The sequence below is a fragment of the Acomys minous genome (genome assembly GCF_964271855.1).
Source record: "Acomys minous genome assembly, chromosome: 17".
NCBI lineage: Eukaryota > Metazoa > Chordata > Mammalia > Rodentia > Muridae > Acomys > Acomys minous.
The window spans coordinates 45,981,327-45,994,281 of record NC_140500.1 but is presented as its reverse complement, the minus strand read 5'-3'; the positions used below and the strand labels follow the sequence as shown (position 1 = coordinate 45,994,281).

General features: G+C 38.6%; 1 long non-coding RNA gene across 1 annotated transcript in view; it reads left to right on the top strand.

Annotated features, from left to right (window-relative positions):
- Positions 1-2,633: 2,633 nt before the first annotated feature.
- LOC311587759 overlaps positions 2,634-12,955 on the top strand; it is a 99,184-nt gene continuing 88,862 nt past the window's right edge. Inside the window, exons 1-2 of the long non-coding RNA XR_014775962.1 lie at positions 2,634-2,732; positions 10,966-11,055. This is a non-coding gene — a long non-coding RNA (uncharacterized lncRNA). The remainder of the gene's footprint in view (positions 2,733-10,965; positions 11,056-12,955) is intronic.

Genomic DNA, 12,955 nt, shown 5'->3' with positions numbered 1-12,955 from the left:
GAAGATAGAGGGAAAGGGGATGTATAGGATGTAGGCTACTTCCTGCTGACTGGGGACATAGAGTTCCTTGAGGCAAGTCCAATCTTCATTGTCAGAATACCCAGCAGTTCACTAAAACAGCAATCCAACAATAGCAAACCCAGCATGAGGATGAGTCAACAGCAGTGGGGTCAACAACAGGGGGAACAGCAGCCCCTACAGGCTCTCTCAGGGCTCTCCCATTCATACCCTCTCCAGAGTCCCCAGAATTAAACTATCTGCAACTGGCAAAGATTACGCCCTGCTGGTGCATGAAGAAAATCATAATCATCTTCTGTGAAGTAGCCTCTTATCCCACACCCAGGCTTAAAACAAAACAAAACAAAACAAAACAAAAAACCACATAACATAACTGGGGTTTTAAAGAAATGAAAACTCAAACTACAGTAGGGTACCCATCATAGAATATATGCAGTCAGTGATTTGAATATTGTTGAGAATTATAAAGTTTCATACTAGACATCCTTGTATGGTTAAATATAAACAAATAAAAATATAAAAATATGAACATGCTGAGATGTAGTGTTTCACCCAAAGCAGCAGATTTGGGGTTTTCACAGCTAGGGACACATTGAACCCCAGCAGGCAATATTCTGATCTAGGGAGATGCATTTGAGAAGATTCCAGAGAGATGGAAACCATCTGTCCAGAGTGAGTCCCCCTTTGACTTCTGTGTAGAAATGCCTGTTTTCATCTATGGGGAGATCTGTATCTCATGATTTTGACCAACAGAATGCATCAACTTTCTTGTCAACATAATGAGTGCTAGGGGAACAAACAGGCATCATAGACCCCAGTGATCACCAACTCTGATTGTACTATGGCAATATAGCTGCTAAATCTTTCATAGCTATGGGCTGCACTGGTGGCCTAAGAAATATGCTGCATCCTGGAAGAAGCCTGTGGTGACATCAGGCGGTGCTGATGTCCTCCTCATCACAAATTCGAAGGATCACACCAGCAGCTTATGATAGTAGCTGCTAAAATATTTGAACTCGATGTGGATATGGAAAAGACAATAGTTTTGGATGTTGAATAGCTACCATCATGACAACAGTGCCTCCTTCACAGAAGCAATTTCAAGGAAAAGTGAAAGTGCTCCTGTCATTTAAGATACACTCTGGGAAAGATGGAAATATTTTGGTTGAGGCCTCATTGAGGATCTTAGGCAGAGCATGAATTAGGACACTTGGACAGTTTAAAGACGCAGGCTTGGTTATGATTCAGACAAGTGAACTTAAATCAGCCAGAGTGTCTCTCCTAAAACTTACTGTCCTAAGTGAGTGCGTGGCTGGCCCTTGGTGAGCTAAAGAGAAGCTGAGGCAAAGCAAGACTTGCCTTTCACTTCATCTGGCAAAACTCCTCATAACCTGTGGAGCCCTGGCCGGGAATAAGTGGCACCTTCTAGAGAGAACCAGCCCACAGAGGGTATATACCATCAGGAGAAGGCAAATGCTTCTAGCTGTGCTCATGGTAAGTTTTCAATGCAAGCCAGTCTTGATACTTGTTGAGAGCGATGTGGAGCCAGTAAGGAAGGCTGCATAAGAGATTAGCACTTTGAAATATGGAGCCATCAGTAGATCCTAAAAGAACCCAAGGCCCTGAGATCAATGGTTGTAGATAAGAATGCTGTTAGCCTCAGCATCAGGAGCCAACCTCAGCACTAATGTTTGCCTATCAATATTCAGTTATGGCGCTCCTTTTCCAGCATCAGGATTCTATGGGGGTTCTATATCGATGGGTTCGTTTCTGCTTGCCCACCAGTTTTTTAGCGCACATCCTGTTTGTTACGGTTACAGCAAACTTAATTTTTTTATACTGCTCTTAAGGGAGCTTTGGGTTGTCGTTTACCAAGAAATGATATACAGTTCACACCAACATGATCCTGGGTGTTTGACTTGCTTCCTCCAGCTGTTTTCTGGGTTTGCGCATATCTATCCAGATTCACAGCTGTGCATTTGTTTGTGTTTATGCTAATTACAGGAACATGATAGAAATACACTTCTGTTTTCTTGAAGGAGATTCATATTTACTTGGGCAGGAAGACCCATATAACAAATAAAACACACAAGTAAACCCCCTCTCATGGAAAGTGGTTTTGCACGCATGTGTTTAATGTCAGAGATCTGGTAGGGAAGGAAAAAAGAGCAATTTTGGATAAAGTTTGCCTTTGCTTACATTGCTACCTATGAATAATCTCTCAAGGCATAAAATCCTTCTCAGTTTGAAGAGGGAAAATATCATTTGAAAAAGCTTAAAATAAACCTCAGTATCAAACCCACTATGAAGTCATTGACTGAAGGCTATTCAGCCACAGCTTTCTGGCTATCAAAAAAAAAAAAAAAAAAAAAAAAAAACCAACAACAACAAAAAAACCCCCAACTCACACATGATGTTTTATGCAAGGAGAATTTATGGCTTCCACTTCAAAACATCACAGATCTTAGGAAAATGTTTATATTTCTCATTTGGTATGATTTAGAGAAATATTTCTTTAACATCTTCTTTTCATATTGTGCAATTCACACTAGAGACATGTCTATGAAATATTTACTCATGATTTTTATTTGAAGGGAAGTAGCTGGTTGCCGCATGAAAGCTTCGTGGCGGAGATTCCTTGCTTTCAAAAGAAAATTGAAGCTAAATAAAAAAGATTTCAAGGCGAGCCCAGAGAGGTCTTTCCTTTGCAAGAGGTAATTGATTTGCTCCCCCAGAACAGTCTTCTAGAACTTTCGGTAGACAATGCTCTAACCTTGTCAGGAGAGGATAATAAATTTAGAGTTAGACCGTTTTGGAAGGAAGGATTTAAAATGAACTGCATTTTATAGGAACAGAGCACCGAGGGTCTGTTGTTAGTTTATAGAGCCTTGATTAGATAGGTTATTGATTTTGGCTGCTGGTGATACAGTTCATGTTCGGAAGGTATCAAACTCATGCTGAATAAAATAGAAGCGAGTGCTTGGGAAGAAAAAGAGAAAATAGTAAGATACTAGCTAGCAATCTCGTTGTAATTCTTCCAATGGAATGGGCAGCTGTGTCTTACTGCCTTCAGTCCTCTGGAAGCAGTTATGTGTATTAAATACTGGAATAACTTGATATTTTAAAAGCTTATATGCTCATCCAAGTAAAATGGTTTTAGAAGACTACCGGGAGTTTCATGATTTTATAGTTAAATCAATACCCAGATTTATGCCTTTTGGACAGAGAAACTTGAATTTAATTGAGAAAATGGATCTAATGAGGATAGACATATTTTGTACAGATGTAGGGGCGGGTTTTTTTTCACTTATTATCTGAAAAAGGAAACAGGTACTCTTGATTCAAAGATGGATTGAGCTTTACAGGAAATAAGACAAGTGTCTAGAAACTTTCCAAGATTTGTGACATCTCAGAGACGTTTCGGAATGTCTGACCTGTGGTACAGTCATTTTCTTTCTCTTTGAAATTCTTGAATTTAAGATTCATTAATTATACAGAAAAGCACATAATATTTTACTCTATCCTGCACCACTAATGGCCATATGGTATTAAACTGGCAACCAGACTTTCAAAATAACAGTTTTTAGCAGAGTCCCTGGCTGTCTGATTTCCCTTTTTTATTTTTCCGTATTTTATAGATCTTCATGTAGAAATTTGTGTTTTATTCACTTAAATCATATTTTTCCAAAAAAGGAAATTATGAAGGGCACTATTAATATTTTTTGCAGACAGAAATGAATAAAAATTCTCTGCATATTGTGGTTTGCACTGTCAGAAGTCCTGGCATGTTCTGACTGGAAGGATTGTCATCACAAAAAGGACCTAACAAACGCAGACATGTTTTGGGGATCTGCGATTTATTTTCCACTAACCCTAATTCTCCACAGTCTTTGACCACATTTTGCTTTAGGAAGTATTCTGATAAGTGTTTCACACACACACACACACACACACACACACACACACACATTTAATTTCATGGAGATTCTGCCTATGTAATAGCCGTATGATTAGACCTTGAAATACAAGGAAACAAATTGAGCTTCTGAAACATATGGACTCAAACAACCATAAGAAAAATCATCGGAGGGCAGAATTTGGCTCTGTGATATTTTTAGGCAATGAGAGATCCAGAAATAACTGACTGCTTTCCTGCTGTCCAGAAAACATACTTTAAAAAAAAAATCATGTGTTTTTTTTTTTTTTCACGTTAGTTTTTTCTCTCTGTACTCTCTCACAAATTAAGAGTGTTCTTCTGTCTGGAAAATCCACTAATGTCAACATTTTGTGAGGAATTTGTATCTGAAGCTGCCAAAGATAGATCACCTATGCTTCTTTATGAGGGAAGAGAACTGATGACTAGACAATTTGAGGGCACCTGAGTTATGTGCAGAGCGTGAGCTGACTTCATTGCCGTTTCTCTCTCCAGGAAGATTCTGTGACTGTAAGAAAAAAAAAAAATCCTACAGATGTATTGAACACATACTATTCAGGTCATTTATAGGTTTTATATATAATGCTATAAATGAAAATACATTTTCAAAATGAGCACACTGCAGAAAATGGAAAATCTGAGTATAGTCTTGGCTGAAATCTTTTTGAAAAAAAAAAAAAAAGATGTTGGAAGTGGACATTGGTGTAATTTGAAATGCACCATCTTTTAGGAGTCATCTCTCAGATTTATTCATGGGTGAGTTATCCATGCTAAAGATCACAGAGGATGCTCACATCATGCTAGTGTTGGAATTTATTCAGTTTTTTTTATTAAGCTTTTCTTTTCAAGGGGCATGGTCATTATCAAGAATTACCAGATAAGCAAAAATGAACAAATTCCTCCCACTTGTCACAGCTTTGAGGATGGCACCTGGCATGTTAGACAAGCAGAAACACAGAATTGAGTCACAGAAGTTTCAAGGGCCAGGACTTTATACTTGGAACATGTAGAGGAAGTGACTGGCTTTGTGTCACAAAGTGAGGCCTGTCTCCACCACCCAACAAATAGGTGCTGTATCTAAGAGTTTGCTCATCCATCGGCCAGGATTCCTTCTAGGCAGCTGGTCTGATCCATTTGTAAGCCGGTTCCCATTACCATGAACTTTCTATTAAGAATGTCCAATTAAATTTCATTAAAACTTAAAAACAACCTTCTCCTTTTATTCCATAGGTAACCACAGGCCAGGTAAAATATTTTTAAATTCCTCAAAGGCCAGTTAGTAATTGGAACCAAAACAGATTTTCCCTTAAGTTGTTACTTTGTTTCATTAGTGCTCTTTATTTTATTTTTTAAGTGATGGTCTCATGTTGGCTGTGGAGTGTTCACTGCGTCATGCTAGAAAGAGTTTATGGTCCCACCTGCGTCCATGAGAAAGAGAAAACAAAGCTTCATTTTTAATTCTATGGAAATTCCAGGCCATTAAGAAATGACTACTGCCAGCTTTCTGGTGTTATTTAAAGGGGTAAAAAGTTCATTACACTAGTTTTCTTATAAGTACTGGGTTTACTTTTCTATTATTTGAAGAGATACTATACTTCTTCACAAAAAAGCAGCTTGGAAGGTGACAAGCCAGAAATGGGTTTTGCTGGCAGGTAAGAACACACATACAAGATAGCTCACACAAAAGAGAGTGAGGAAAAAGTTTGCATGCCTTCTAGAACATTCTCTTTTAAAGGATAATTGCATTTTTCCTGGAGACTCTGACCAGCACCACTTCTCATGGTCTATCCTGGGCAAAAGGCAATGTGGGAAGTTCACAGTGTCAGCTGCACATGTTTACCACGCTGATCTCGCTCTGCATTCTTAGTTTACAAGAGAAGATGGCTGCAGCTGTAGTGAGCATGCCTTAATCACAGTCTCTGCAAGGTTGAAGATGGCAGATCATGAGTTCAAAGACAGCCTGAGCTAAAAATAGCAGTTTTAGATCATCCTAGATGACAGATCGAGAACCTGTCTCAAATAAGAACTACACAAAGATGGGAATGAAATGATTTTGTTTTTTTTTAATTTCTTTTTTTAAAATTTATTCATATTACATCTTGATTGTTAGCCCTTCCCCTGTTTCCTCCCATTCTTCCCTCCCTCCCACTTCCCCCCTTCTCCCCTCCCCTATGTCTGTGATTGAGGGAGACTTCCACCCCCTATATATGCTCTAAGATTATCGAGTCTCTTCTTGGTAACTTGTTATCCTTCCTCTGAGTGCCACCAGGCCTCCCCATCCAGGAGACATAGTCAGAAAAGGGGCACCAGAGTTCATGTGAGAATCAGATCTCACTCTCCACTCAACGGTGGAGAATATCGTGTTCGTCGGCTAGGTCTTGGTAGGGGTTCGAAGTTTACTGCCTATTTCTCCTTGGCTGGTGCCTTAGTTTGAGGAGGACCCCAGGACCCAGATCTGCCTGTCATAAAGTTCTTCTTGTAGGTTTCCAGGACCCTGTGGGTCCTATTATTTCCCCATTCTTCCATGCTACTCTCGCCTAAAGTCTCAATAGGATGTCCTTTCCTCTGACCCACTTTCTTGGTAAGTAAAGTTTTTCATGGGACGTATCCCTTGGACTAGTGTTTTGATATAAGTGAGTATATACCGTTTGTCTCTTTTTGCTTCTGGGTGAACTCACTCATTATGATAATTTCTAGGTCAATCCATTTGTCCACAAAGTTCGGGGAATTCCTTGTTTTTAATAGCTGAGTAATACTCCATAGTGTAAATGTACCACAGTTTCTTAGTCCATTCTTCTACTGAGGGACACTTAGGCTGTTTCCATGTTCTGGCTATTGATGGGACTAAAGTTTTCTTAACAGTTTCTCATTTATATTTGTCTTTAATGAGCATTACTTTAGATCAAATGTCAGTTTGTTACCATACACATACACACACACACACACACACACACACACACACACACACACACATGCACGCTAACATTTTCTAGAAATTCCTATGAGTAGTTTGATTTCCTCCACAGGAGAGTGGTGTTTTCCTACTGAGTATGTTGAGACCACCAACATTAGAAGACACGATACCATGGAGGGGCTAAGAAACTGTGCAAATTATTGCTCATATAATTAGTTATGGACAGTCTCCTGTATCTTTCATCTTGACTAAATAGAAGTGGTTATATCTACCTTGATATAAGTATTATTACACCACATTTATTACATTCATGTGTTGCAAGTTTAATGAATTGTAGCATAATCTATTGCTTTTCAACTATTTATGTGATAGCCCAAATTACCTTAAAATATTCTATATTTCATTTGTTATAAAGCCTGCAGGTGGAATTATATTAATAAACTCATCTTAATTTATTTAAAACATATAATGAATGCCTCTTAGTAATGGCTTTCCAAACTCCATTTAAAATGGCTTTATGTATTTAAAAATTGATATAAAAATGTTCAGTGTCTTTCACAGCTATGGAAAATAAAATCCACTTCAACTAACAACACAACTGCATATCGTTGACTCTGAGTCAGCTCTTTAGGCTGTAGAGCATCCTTAACACTCATCTCCCTACTACTACTTTAATATGTAGGAGAATTTATGTATGGCTAAATGAGTGACTTAAGAAGGTTTTTAATCCTCTGAATTGTCAGTTGTGTACATTGATCATGTACAAATAGCACCCAAAAATAAAACATATGTTAAAACTTTGCATAATGCCATTAATCATATAAGCCAAATAGAAAACATCTTCCTTCACTTTCCTTCTTTGAAAATAATAAAGATAAGATTATAAGTGCCAATACTCATAAAGTTCTCTTCTAGAAGTAGGTTTTTTGGTTTTTTGTTTGTTTGTTTGGTTGGTTGGTTTGGTTTGGTTTTTTGTTGTTGTTGTTTTTTTACTTTTCAGTATAAGACAAAGTTTAATACATTAAAGTTGTAGGTAAGCAACCTTGATGTATTATAATGTACATAATATTAAGTTCTGTGTTTCTGTATCTAAGGAGTTTTAGATGGATAGAAATGGTAGTTGTTGGTTAGGAGCTAGGATGATTGCTCAGAGGTGAAGAGTCCATGTGGCTGTTGCTGTGGTCTTAGGTTTGGTTTCCAGCATCCTCATGGTCCCCGACAACCACCCAAAGTTGCACTTGCAGGGGATCTAATCCTTTCTCCTGATCTCTGTGACTACCAGGCACGCACGTGGTACACATATATACATGCAAGCAAAGACACATATAAAATATGAATAAATTAACCTAAAAAACATGTCTGGTTAACAGACACACAACAAATGGTTCCTGTGAAAAACCATGTTGCTAACTCTTAACAGTGTTCTCCTTTTGGTGATTTGGGCAGCCTCTTAAGGAAGTGGGCATTCCATCTAGTCCAGGCTCCCACATATCGCTTAGGCAATGAGTAAGTGCCATTTATTGGCTAAATGTGGTATTTGGTTAATTGTACTGAATTTTATTTATTGTCAGACAAAAAGGATATACTTCTGTATTTGACCGCTTACTGTGATGAAGGATAGTGAGAACAGAAGTAGTTTATGGCGAGAGATTGTGTAGAATTTCATCTTTCGGAAACATTTAAATAGTGATGCAATCATCTGTTTGTATCTTTTAACATTTTTTCAAAGGTGCTGGTGGATAGGTAGACAAAGCATTGTCGCTTTATGAAGAACATGGCATCTGAAACTTGAACAAGGATTGAGCCAAAAGAAAATGTACACAATGCACATGGCAGAGGGGCTAAGATGAATAATATTGTAGTGACAGAAAGTTCTAGAATCTGTTAAGATAGTTATTAACTCTAGATTTAGGTAAATAACTCTTAGATATAAGAAAAACTTTTATGGTGTCTGAAGAATTTTATTTCAGATTTTTCTTAGCAGTGTGCCTTTTTGTACAGAGTGTATTTTATTGTATCACTGTATCTACAGATACAAAAGAATATCCTGAAAAAGATAACCTTCCATCCTTTCAATTATCTACTCAGTTATAATTCAGTGTGATCTAATAGTTTTCAGGCTGCTTTCTTTGGAGCATTATCCAACAAATGGTGGTGACTTCTAATTACAGACCATAAATTCTCAATGAACAATCTAATTTCAAAATCATAAACCAAGCCAATTCTAACACATTTTTATTATAGATTATTTCCCAAATTCTAATAAGTGCTTCTCTCCACCTCCCAGCATATATTTTAGTGTTTTCAAATTGAAATACATCTTAAAATCAATATGAACACTTAATACAGTAGTTTTTCTTTTTTATCATAAAGGCTGGTATTCAACTGGCTTAAGTAACAAAGAGATTTGTTATCTCAATTAATAGTAGTCAAGAGATGAGCAATTTTAGCTTCTGATGGACACAGTGGTTTATATTAGGGGCTTTGCAGTTCATCTTCTTTTCTGCCAATAATATGAGTATAGACATAACACTAATTTAATCACGACCATGAACTGGCTGCCAGTAGCAACCAAGACATCTTGCTTCCTTGCATGTACCAAATGAAAACAAGGGCATCTCTGACCCTACCCTAATATCCATGTCCTTCTTTTTTGTATATTGTGTCAGGCTGATTGACTACTCTTGGACTGAGCACAGTTACCAAGGAAATATCTAGCACTTACTGCTTTATTCTCACCAGTGTCTACGCCTGAAGCTTTCCTCAAGTCTCATGAATCAGTTGGACAGTGTGAGAGGCCAGTGTTCTATGACTGAGAACTTCTCTAATAAGACCAAGGCAGAATTAGACCAGGAAAGGTCACTCCTGACAGCCAACTGCGGAAGATGACTATGCATGAGCTGAGGTGCAGTCTACTCTGGACACCAAGCATTTGGACTTGTTGTTTCTCTTACCCTATTTTCTCCACAGTCCCCTTTAATACTAGCACATGACTGGATAATAAATGTCTGCTAAGATGCGACTTTATGGGAGGCCTGTTATAACCAAGATATAATTTGCACATTCTGATGATGACAAAAAATTGAGTCAAAGTCTTCTTATGGAGGAACCTCATTTGATACCCTATGAGACTTCCTGATAATTCATCATTATCCTCTCCAGCATGCCTCTAAGATACCCTTGAACATAGTAGTTAGTATTAACTTTTTGTTGTTTGCTATTCAAGAACACACTTCATCCAGAGATATTTCTGTCCCTGTTCCAAGATTCAAATGTGTTAGCATGTCACACTTTGGACGAAAATTTGAATTCAGAAAATTAAGCAACACAATTTTGAAAACTACCAATGGGTATAAAATGTATTTATTGTCTTATTTGTGCTTTAATGTGGCCTTTAAATGTTTAAATTTTTAATTTTTTGGTAGATTTGAGGACTAGGACTCATGGATAGGCAAGACTGGAAGCCGTGCTTCTCAGCCTGTCAGCACTTGTAGGGTGCTACGTGCCAGAAGCCATTGCTCAGAAGAGACTCTGGAAATCTTCTGGAAAAAACTTTTCATGTCTGGGCTACTCCAAAGTCACCAGAAAAGGCAGAGGGACAGAAGCAGCTTGTGCAGGTAGCATGGGCTCAGTACATATGACAAGCAGTGTTTGAAAGAGTAGCCTTGCCAACTTTCCATCAATATTTTGACCTACCATGGATCAAAGCAGTAGTTTTCTAATATAAAATTTGAAGCTGTCTCCTTTCTCCAATTCTTCGGAAAGAGATGGCTCAGAAAGTATTCTGGAGACAATTCGGTTAAAAGTTATGTATTGGAGTTTTCTAGTTAAGTAACTTTTAGTCTAAGAATTCTTTATTTATTTTTTTCCATAAAATATACTTTGATGGCTTGCCATGATAAAACTGCTCCAATACAGCTATCATTCAACTTCTGCTCGAACAAGGCAATGTCTCCAAATCCGTAAATGCCTAGTGCACTTGTTTCACACATAACCATTTAAATGTAGGAGTATATACAGTAAGCATGTAGAAAATAAAACCTAAATATCATATTATGGAAAGAGCCGATAAAAGCTTACGTCTCAAATTTCTCTCCAGTTGGATGGCGAAGTCTACAACGGCTGAGAGTTGCAACAATGACAAGTAGAATTCCTCACCTGACTTATCTCAAGGGCCTGAATCTGCATGGTAAGCTCTGAGCTGGAAACATTAGTTGCTATATTCAGGAGTGAGTCTCTGCAAGGGCATGATGTAGGACTAGGAAGAGCAGACTTGTCGTCCTGAAAGATCCCCGAGAGAAAGAATGTACATACATCTCTATAGACCAAGTGGAAAAAAATATCCATAAGAGAGTATGCCTTTTCTATGCTTGTTTTCTATATCTGGGTAATGTTTAAGCCACTGTCTTTTGCTCTGATAATTTACTTTTTCCACCAGCACCCCACTTGAGAAGATCTGATGCTTCACCCTGCACAGGAATCTACATGGTTTGTAGCACCCATGCATTAATGTTTGTAGAGCCACTGTTTAATGAATACCTTCCATGAGACTATCTTTGACCTAGAAACTGGAAAGCAAAAATAAGAATTATTCTTATCCTAACTTCAAGATCCAACAGAAAGAAAGCACAATGCAGCCTGTTCCTGAGGGGTGTGGCTAGAGAACCAGGTGTGTGAAAGTTCTAGGTAGAGCCTGTATTATAGCCTATGCTCCCTTTCATCTTTGTGAATGTTTCTTGATGTCACAGTCTCATAATGCCTGATACCAATACTTCTGACAGTCACTGAAAATTCACCTTGGACTAGATGGTATCATGTTAAGTTATTTTACAGACATGATTGCATAGAACAGATCCCAGTATCATTCCTCTTGCAAAGATAAGGTCACGAAGCTGCAGAAAGGACTGGAATTGTGCCCACTCCTGCCCATCCTGAGGACACAGGCTCTGAAGTGTCCATAGTGGCATCTTCCAGTAACTTTTCATGCAAGGAGAGCTTTATTTGTTCATAAGATAGTTTTAAAATTGTTTGAACATATGGGCAATATATGTGCGTATTTGTATGTCTGCAAAATATACAGTTGGACGGTCTCTATATGTACTTGCTGTGAAAATGTATGGTGTATGTATATATCTATAAACACTCCCTCTCCATATGCCGAGCGTTATAGTTAGCAAGATGAACCAGTTGGCCATTGCACATGCTGGCAGGGCCATCCTCAGAGCAGTTGCTGGGATATGAGCACCCCCTTCCCTCCAGGATGGCTGTCCTATTGTCTTCTAAGGACTCTTAAAAATGTTCCGGGCTCTTCTTTAATGCCAGCAATTCTCTAGCCCGTGGATATTTTCTGCTCTTCTCTTATGCTAGGGATGTGTGGAGGGAGGAGGGGGCATTAAAAGAAGTTTCTGCTTTAGGCTCTGATACACTTAAGATAGCCTTCTTCCTGGAATCTGTAAATGCCAGCCAATCAGCATTTCCTAAGCTACAGACTCCTTCCTGGAAATCGTGTTAAAGGACAGACCCTGGCTGCTTCTCTCGGACTGAATGAGAATATAGTGGGCCTTATGATTTCCACCGTGGAGATATTAGCATAAATCTCCCACTAATGCACCTCTGTCTGTTAGTGGAGGAGTTCCTGCAACTGAGGGAAATGCGTGAAGTTGAGAAGGGACTAATGTGTCGCAGCTGGGGCTGGGCCTCAGGAGGAAGGCATTGGATGCCTGTGTTTCCAACCTAATGTGTCGCACTGAGGGGCGTTTAGGGTCCTGAATAGATGCTGCACTAAGAAAACTGATTGTTTCTTAGTTTCTTATGGAATAATAAAACTTTACAATGAAAACAACAATTTCATCTCTCTCTCTCTCTCTCTCTCTCTCTCTCTCTCTCTCTCTCTCTCTCTCTCTCTCTCTCTCTCACACACACACACACACACACACGCACCTGCCATATAATGAAGGCAAACTAGTTATCTCCTTTTAAAGGCTGGAAATTGAGGCACTAGAGGATAAAGGACTCTGAGACTTCAGAAGTCAAAAGTAAAAGGATCTCAAGAGTTTTTCTGAAACTCTAACACCCTCTCCAAAGGGTCC